We start from the raw sequence: 9,419 nt of genomic DNA, 5'->3' as shown, positions 1-9,419 counted from the left end.
TAAATACTGTTATTTAATTTGTAAATGTTGGGTCAAGAACCAGAGAGCAGGAAGCTCCAAGTCAAGCTGAAGAGCATATCTGTGCAATAATAATAGTGTCTGAGAGTCATGAAGGTAGCAAAGCAATCCTGCAGTGGGATGGAGGTTCTCCGCCATTTTACCAGAGATGACTGCCTCGCTCGCTCCCACATTGAGGGTGCCAGAGGATGGATGCTCCCTGTGGAGGAGCTTCAGCTGGGCATACCTTTGACAGTAGGCCTCTGATGGTCTTCAGCTTCCAACAGCAGTGGAAGTGCAGGAGTCTTCATGGGCACGAGAAGTCTTAGCAGTAGGGGTCACTATAAGGGCCTGGGGCAGAAGAAGGTTTGGCGGGTATGACCACTGTCACCTGGAGGTGAGATGGCTGTGACTATAGGCGGACAGGACACACTTGTGGGGACTCCCAGACCCAGGTACATGAAACTGAAAATTTTCTAGCTACTTTCAGCAAAAAGAGGATTCAATAACAGGAATTAAGAATTTTCAGAATCTTTGGGAGAGCTATGAGTAGGATAACTCAGAGCAGCAACAAACTGGCCCACTGGAGAAGAGTCTACCTCTGCTAAGCAGCTCCCGAGTGGTTGAGCTCAAGAACACACATCCAGCAGGCACAGAACCACACTTGCTTCTCAGCACCACTGAAGCTAGTGGCTAGACCCTGGATGGTGAGTCAGGAATGCTGAGTCAGGCAGCCCAGCATCATCTCCAGGACAGTAGCTCCAGGAGCTGCAACTGAAGCCACAGGCAGTAGCCCCTGCCACACTTCCGTCTTCCAAATCATGCGAGTTCATCATAAACAAACCATCCAGGACCCTAGCTGCAAGAGAGTCTTAAAAGGTATTTAAAAAAATCTTTCCAGCCCTGTCACACAAGAAGTCACAAAGAAAATAAGGTGGAATGGAATAATGGAATATAAATGCCAATTCCCCATCTCCACCCTGTGACTGAGGTGCTGGGTTTGGAAGTCGTTTCTGAGCCATGAAGTAGCATCAGGAAAATGCTGGAGGTCCTAAAGCAGTGAATGGAGGCATAACTAGGAAAATCTGACTTGTCACTATTACTGTGATTGATTTTTTAAAATGTCTAGATTGTGTGGGATATGGAAAAATGGAGATGGTACCTATTTCACAGGATTATTTTGAAGATTTATTAAGACAAAATAAAAGAAAAAGTCTGTGTATATTGTAAATTATACATGATAGTAACTTTAGGTGAAAAAAAAAAAGCCAAACATAACTCTTTCCACTAATGAGTCAGAAATAAATCCTGTTGAACAAAGTCTAAACAGGACCCCCTCACAGAAGGTTTAAGTAACAGTTAGTAGTTGGTGTTTAGTATGATAAACATCCTGCTCACGGGAAAAGGTGTGTCCACTCCTCCAACTGCCACCATCCCAAGGAGATTTCATTAACCTTTAGCAAAATCTCTGACCTACAGCCCCAATCTGCTGGTTCATCTGAGAGTTGGCACCTGACATCCTCATCTACCATAACCTGGAGATTTACAAGAAGTCCTCCAATGGTACCTAGGGGAGAATGTGCCCTGGGCCTCCCCACGAGGCTTGGCAGCATCTTCTCCAACTTTGTCCCTGCCTTAGCAGCTCCTGCTTGTGGGGCTGGCACTGTGCTGCACTTTCTGCCTCCATCTCAGCCAAAAGCAATGCCTAGGTGTCGGATTAGTCCCACGATTCCTGCAGACAGAGGGGCTTAATTACACAATTCATTAATGTAAGGAATCACTGTCTCAGTTTTAGGAAAGCTTTGAGAACAGATCTAAAAGCTGACCTTGGGGCTGGGTGTGGTAGCTCATGCCTGTAATCCTAGCGCTTGGGGAGGCCAGGGTGGGAGGATCCCTTGAGTCTTGGAGTTCAAGACCAGCCTGGGCAACACATGGAGACCCCATTTCTTTACATAAATAAATAAATAAATAAAATAAAAACTGACCTTGGAATTAATCTTTAACAGAACTTTTATATACTAGCCAACGTGATCAAAGAAAGGAAGGCATGAGAAAGGGAAGAGGAAGGAAGGAAGGATAGAAGGAAGGAGGAAGAGACAGAGCATAAGAGAGAAGGGAAGATAAAAAGGCAGAAAGGAAAAGAGAAAGAAAGAACGAAAGGGAGAAAGAAATAAAGAAGGAAATGAAAGGAAAGGAGGAGAGGAAAGGGAGAGAAAAGGAATTCTATGCAAATTTTGTACTTTTTATTTAAAGAAAAATCAGCCCCAAGTGGCAACACAAGAGCAAGCCTGTTTGGACAGATTCAGGCTAGATTTACCACAGGGAGCTCTACCTGACACATCTTGACTCAAAGCCATTGCATTTTCCATCAGTCACAGCTCAATTTCCCTCCAGTTCTGTCTCAGAAAAGCCAGAGCTGAAATGGGAGGAAATTACACTGCTCTTACTGCACAGTGTCAATAAAAACAGCAAAGAGGGTGAAGACGCGCACTCCAGATCAAAGTCCCATTTGTGCTGATGCTGCAGGACCTGGGGACAGAACAGGGTCTCCACCATGAGCCATTTTTCTTATGGGGACCCAGTCTGCTCAGTCGACTTTTAAAAATATCCCTCTGAGTTCATATGAAAAATGTGAACTGGCTAGTGGGGATAAATTCCTAGAGGCTGGTTTGTGAGCATAGGGTAGAGACTGTAGAGTGAAATAATGTCTGCTTCATCTAGGAGTCACTGGAAATCCCACTGAGTTTAGCACTGTGCACAGAACCAGGGGCTGAGTCCAGGCCTGGGTTTTTGTGAAGGTGCTTTCCCGTGTGGTAAACAGAGCTTTGCTTACCTGATTCACTTCCTTAAGGAGAGCGTGAAGCATTTCAGTCGTAGTTTACAGCACAGATGCAATGTTTTGTCATTTCAATGCACTACATTCTCCTTCACTGTGAGTTTCCCATCCATGCCTTCACTGCAGCATAGATGATATTGGCCTTAATCCTATCATGCAACCAAAGCTGGTATGGTGGTATCCAGGGTTACCATGATTTAGGATTTCACAGAGCAGCCAGGAGAGCCAGGATTTGGGGTCAAAAGCAAGTGCCAGTTCTCTTTCCCTGAGCCTCAGTTTCTTCAGCTGTAAAGTGGGAAAGTCAGAAAAACAATCTCACTAAGTTGTTAAGAGTGAGATAGTGTTCAGGAAATATCTTAAACAGTAAAGCGACATAAATAGTTACTATTGTTAAACTGATGCCCAAAAAAGAGCTAAAGTCACCCAACTAAACCTTTCAGTGATTGTGAGAATCCAACACCCAACTCATAAAATTGTCACTATAATTATTGAAATTTAAGAATTTCAAAGATAACATCATGATATTAAGACGAATATGTTATAGAGTCAAAAGATAACCACTTCCCTCCCTTCACTATTTAACTCTGAGTCAATCCTTTTGGCAAGTTGGTATTACTCCGTGAAATGGTCATGACTGCTACAACAGGTTCATAATGCAGTGGTATGTTCCTTGTCTTAGCTATTTTAAAGAAAGGCTACCACTAAATGCTAAGAATGTAGTTTGGAAAGCTCTGCGTGCTTTTGTTTCTTGGTTCCTCTTTATTTTGACACCTAAGCCTCTGCAATTTAATTCTCTTGACCCACAACCGCTTAGCTGCATCTCCCAAGATCAACACAGCCCTCGTCATCCTTGTAAGAGCACCCAAGAGCTCTTCCCTAGAGGCCCACGAAATCAATGCCTGGTTTCTCCAATGCTTGCAGTCATCTTCCTGATCCATGTTTTTTTGAGCATCTTCTCCTAGTTCCTTGCACCTTCTCTTCAAGCAGTGCAAATGAGTGTCAGATAAGAATCAGGGGAGACAGTCCTCTGATGGATGGTAGATGATGAGGGAAAGAGGTGCTCACCTGCCAGCATTCCCGCCCACCCACTGCACCCACCGACCTCGGCTTTCCTGGAGGCAGTGAATGTTACCCACAGCACAGAGGTCACCAACGGGCTAGGCAAGCAAATGGGGTTTTTAATATGAACACTTCTTGCCTCAGCTCTGCTGGAGACTTTTCTGCCTTATTTTCTTTTCTTCTGGAGATAAACAAAACAGGAAATGAAACTCAAAAATGCACGAGGCATTTGTTCAGGCAAATAAAGGATCCAATTTTAAATATCCCTCGTGCTAAATTCTTTCTTTCATTCATACAGGCAGATCAAACCTTAGAGACAAATGCAATTTCTGTGGGAGCGATTATGCCTCCCCACCTTCCTGAGCCTTGCTCAGTCCAAAACAGTGCCCTTTCCAAGCACCCGTGAATTTCATCACTAGATACTTGTTAGATATTCCCTATGGCCTCCACTTCACAGATGGAGTAAGTGGGCTTCCAGGAAGTATGATTACTTACCCTAAAGGATACCCAGCTGGGCTGAGAGCTCTGGAGGCCACTGAACACTTGCATGAGTTGTGCCCAACCTGGCTTTAAGAATCAGAGGGTCTTTTACAACTTTCAAAATATTTTCAGTCAGTGTGCATCATCTCCATTGCTTATGAAATGCCTGTATATAGTCTAAGCACTGCCAGGGTAGTAAAGAAGATGAAATTGGGTTCTTTAAGTGCTTACCATCTTGTTAAGGAATCAGTGGGATAACTTTCATCCAATCCTTTCAATATCCTCTCGTGTTAATCAAGGTTGCCAGAATGAAACCCATTCTAGGTAGAAAGCAAAGCAGAAAGAAAACTTATCTATTAAAAAAAATTAGGAAACTCAGGATCTCCAGAGATTGAAGCAGGGAGTTCTCACAGCCTGGAGGCACTGTGGCCTCTGAAATCATGGTATCTTTCTGCCATATTCTACTTCTTTTGCCAGAAAATGACATCTTTTCGGCGTCTGCTTCCTCTCTTAAATGAGTGACTGATGAGCCAAGTTTAAGTCTTGTGGCTTCACATTAGGTGCCAAGAAGGCTGAGAAAGAGTTCATTCTTATCAAAGTTCTAGCTTTTACCTAGAGAAAGCTTCATTCTAATGTTTCCCAAACACAGGAAAACTGTTAGAGTCTGGCATCCGAAAAATGGCAAATATTTGCCAGTCCACGACAGTCATGCCAGCCGATACCCTCATAATTTTGTACTTAATTTGATATAGTATGCTAACTCTTTTTCCTCTTTTCTAAGCCTTCTGTCTCCATTCCTTACTCTACATAATTTCTAGATTGATTTTTCTAAAATGCAGCTCTCCAGTCCTTCAATGACTCCCTATTAAAATGCCAAATTTCCAACATTTTACAATTAACCTCAGTTTAGTCTATAGAATTAATCTGGGGAGTAGGCATCACTCCCAAGAGAATGGAACATAGCCTAGGTGAATTTTACAAGGCATGGAAAAAGACCCAGAGGAAGGCAGAGCCCCTGAAGCAGGGGGGCCAGGCCAGTGGAAGGAACGGGGTGGGCAGAGAGAGCACTAAAAGAACATTTGTTTGTCCTTGAGCATATCCTTGGTACTGAGATGGGCTCCTGGAACACAGGGGAAGGAGACACAGTCTAGCCTGGGAGTTGGAGCCTGGAAGGCTCCTAGACCTTAGCTTTATGATTGGCTCATTTTGACAACAATGGAACCCAGGAAGAAGAAATCTTATTTTTACCATCCAGAAGAAGAGGGAAGAGGGGCCTGAGTATAAAAGGAAGGAGCTTCATCCAGAAGAGGGTCCTGAGTATAAAAGGAAGGAGCTTCATCAGGAGGGGGTATTCACATTGATACCTATTTAGCCTGATTTCCAGTGATTTAGGTCAAACACCTTTTTGCAGAGATGGAGAAAAAATGGTTAAAGAAATGTAGCAACGGCTATCCCTGAGTGAGGAGGTTCTGTGCTTCCCTTTAATGACCATGTAGGATCTAGAGCATAGTGTGAATAACTCGTCAGTGGATTTTCTTCATCCAGCATTTGCCAGGAGAGAAGCTGTGGCTGGTAAGCACTGTCAGCCTTTATGTGTCTTGGTTTCCTGTGTCTAATATGGTGACCAGAGTATGTTTTCAAACCTTCTATTCACTTTCTTGGCCCTGAGAATTCTGTGTTCTGAGGGCTGGCAACATGAGAGTATTCGTGCTGTGTTATTCCCCTTAGGAAGGATGAGGAGGGGCAAACCTGTGACTCCATAAGCACATGGAGAGGCAGAACTGGACTGGCTGCCCTGTGGTCAGGCCCTGAGCTTTATGGTCCTTCTTGGTGTTGGTGGCCAGAACAGCGGCTTTCCTATGGCTTCAATGGGAAAGGAGAAGATGATTCTTCAGCCTGGGCTGGACAGACAGGCCCCACTTGGATGCTCCTTAGCTAGAGGCAGAGTGAGATAAGAACAATTTTCTGGAAGCTCAGCCTGTCTTCTTCATTTGGGCATTCATTCATTCATCAAGCCTATCTTCACCAAACACCGCTATCTATCAGGCAGAGCAATAAATAAGGGAGATGCAAAGGTGCTTAAGTTAGTGGAAGGAGAGAGGACAATGACCCTTGGGCAAAGTGTGTACTGGTGATCAAAGAATAAAGTTACCAGATGGGCGCGGTGGCTCATGCCTTAATTCTAGCACTTTGGGAGGTTGATGCAGCAGGATTACTTGAAGCCAGTAGTTTGAGATTAGCCTGGGTGACAGGCTAATCTCAAATTGAATTTAGGAAACTTTTTCAATCACTGGAAATAGACATCAATGGAATTAATCTGGGGAGCAGGCATCACTCCCAAGAGAATGGAACATAGCCTAGGTGAATTTTACAAGGCATGGGAAAAGGGCTTGTAAATCAAACATTTCTCTACCCATTTTTTTTCTTCATTTCTGCAAAAATGTGCTTGATCTAAATCACTGGAAATCAGACTAAATAGCTATCAGTGTAGAGCCTCCAGAGCCTTCTGATGAAGCTCCTTCCTTTTATACTCGGGACCCTTTACTGGATGGTAAAATATGTATATATATATATATATGCACATAAGCACATGGAGAGGCAGAACTGCACTGGCTGGGCATTCATGAGTAGGCTGAACAGCAGAGCTGAGGCAAGAAGTGCTCATATTAAAAATCCCATTTGCTTGCCTAGCCCCTTGGTGACTTCTGTGCTGTGGGTAACATTCACTGCCTCCAGGAAAGCCAAGGTCGGTGGGTGCAGTGGGTGGGGGAGAATGCTGGCAGGTGAGCACTTCTTTCCCTCATCATATGATTTTTTCCTCCATTTCTGCAAAATGTGTTTGACCTAAATCACTGGAAATCAGACTAAATAGGCATCAGTGTAGAGCCTCCAGAGCCCCCTGATGAAGCTCCTTCCTTTTATACTCAGGCCACTTTACTGGATAGTAATATGTCTTATAATATTATTATATAATATAACAACATAATATAATATAATAACATAATATATAATATTATTATATTATATATAACATAATATATATTATTATTATATTATATATAACATAATATATATTATTATATTATATATAATAACAATATATAATATTATATTATATATAATAACAATATATAATATTATTATATTATATATAATAACAATATATATAATAATATTATTATATTATATATAATAACAATATATATAATAATATTATTATATTATATATAATAACATAATATATAATAATATTATTATATTATATATATATATTTTTTTCTTCCTGGGCTACAATGTTGTCACAATGAACCAGGCATAGCTTTGGGGTAGGAGACAAAGGACAGTGGCACCAGCATATAGCTACAAAAAAATTAAAAATTATCCAGGCATGGTGGCATGTACCTCTAGTTCCAGCTACTCAGGAGGCTGAGGTAGGAGGCTCACTTGAACCCAGAAATGGGAGGTAACAGTGAGGCATGATGGTGCCACTGCACTCCAGCCTTGGTGATAGAGCAAGACCTTGTCTCTAAAAAAAGAAAAGAAAGGAAAGAACCCAGAATGGAAACCTCCTTCCTTTCCTCCAAATAATTCTGACAGTTCTTCTCCTTCCAAATGCCCACATCTCACCAATGCCCACATCTCACCAATACGCACACTCTCCCGCACACTTGCAGATCCTCTTGTCCACCATGGGGCTCAGGATTAGATAGGGGTAAAAAGCGGGTGAGGGGAGAGAAGGGAGGGAGCAGAAAAGCCAGGAGAGAAAGACGCTCCTCAGCAAAATACAGGACTCAAAACCCTTCAGCGGGAGGAGGAGAAACCCTGGTGCCTCCCCTGCTGGCTTCCCCTCTCTCATTCTTAGTATTTGCTTCCTTCCAGGGACAGAACCAGGACCTCCTGCCTTGGCCTCCTACCTGCATGAGTGGCTGGCCACTCTCGGCATCCACTGCCCACTCTCTGTGGCCACAGGTGAGTGTGTACATCTTCCCTGCTGCCCCAAAGCCGGGATTTGCTTCGTGTGCAGGACTAGAACAGGTATCAGCACACAAGAGATTCCTATTTAATGTGCTATCTGCGGAAGCTGTTAGCACAGCCTGGGATTTTATATCAGGAGAATAAACCAGGAAAGAACACGGACAGAGAATTCTTCAGTCACCATCAGAGAATGCTCTCTAGTGACCCAAAAAACTTGTCCTCATCTCAGGACACACGAATTCAGGGCTCACACCTGAGGCTTCTAAAGCAGGTCTACCCCAGACCCTTGAATCCACCCCGGTGCTTTAGAGGAAAACCGGGAGAAACCCCGGGGCAGGACTCTCAGCTGCCACCTGCCTGATTCTCGTGGGTGAAGTAGTAATGAGAGCAGTAATCCACAAATATGACACCTGGCCGGGCGGGAGAAGCAAAGGCTGTCTGCTCAGTAGAAAATGCCCCCATTTCCCCTTCTAGACCTGGCCCAGCCTTGGCTCCCTTACCTTGTCAATAAATCGGCTTCATTTCCTGTCTTACTCTGGCTGCTGGAAGAAGACCTTCTGGAGTCATTTACCTATTGGGGCCCTTCTCCAAGAACTAAGTCCCCGCGCAGGTGCAGTTGGCACGCGCTCTGTCTCAGCCCTGAGCCCTAAGGCACTGGATGTCTCGGGGTAGACAGGAAGTACGGGTTATTTGGGGTAAACAGGAAGTATGAGTGAGTTGGGTAAGCAGGCTGGGGGAGGGTGGGAAAAAAGGTGTCATATTTGTGGATTACTGCTTTCATCCATAAAAGAAACCCCCGGCCTTATATTCTATGGTGAAATTGCAACAAAAATACCTGTGACTCCAAATGTGCCCAGTTCTTTTTCCTTTCCTTCTTTACACCTTCCTTAGACACAGTTTACCTGTGACTTCCACTTTGTAATCTCATAGACTTCAGAGATTTCCACACAAGCCACATTTCTTATAGTTCAAAATCCTGATCATACATAGCTTCAACTCATATTTTTTTCTCCTAGACTTGAAGTGTTCACAGCATCAGTTTCTATCTTATGCAGAAAAAAAAAAAAAAACC

General features: G+C 43.4%; 1 long non-coding RNA gene across 1 annotated transcript; it reads right to left on the bottom strand.

Annotated features, from left to right (window-relative positions):
• Positions 1-287: 287 nt before the first annotated feature.
• Positions 288-8,982, bottom strand: LOC134731941 (uncharacterized). The gene is made up of 3 exons (XR_010114669.1): positions 8,848-8,982; positions 2,831-3,118; positions 288-348 (listed from the first exon to the last, which is right to left on the bottom strand). It is a non-coding gene; the product is annotated as an uncharacterized lncRNA (long non-coding RNA).
• Positions 8,983-9,419: the final 437 nt, after the last annotated feature.

The sequence above is a fragment of the Symphalangus syndactylus genome, chromosome 19 (genome assembly GCF_028878055.3).
Source record: "Symphalangus syndactylus isolate Jambi chromosome 19, NHGRI_mSymSyn1-v2.1_pri, whole genome shotgun sequence".
Taxonomy (NCBI): Eukaryota; Metazoa; Chordata; class Mammalia; order Primates; family Hylobatidae; genus Symphalangus; species Symphalangus syndactylus.
The sequence above is the reverse complement of the archived record's forward strand: the minus strand, read 5'-3'. Positions and strand labels throughout refer to the sequence as shown.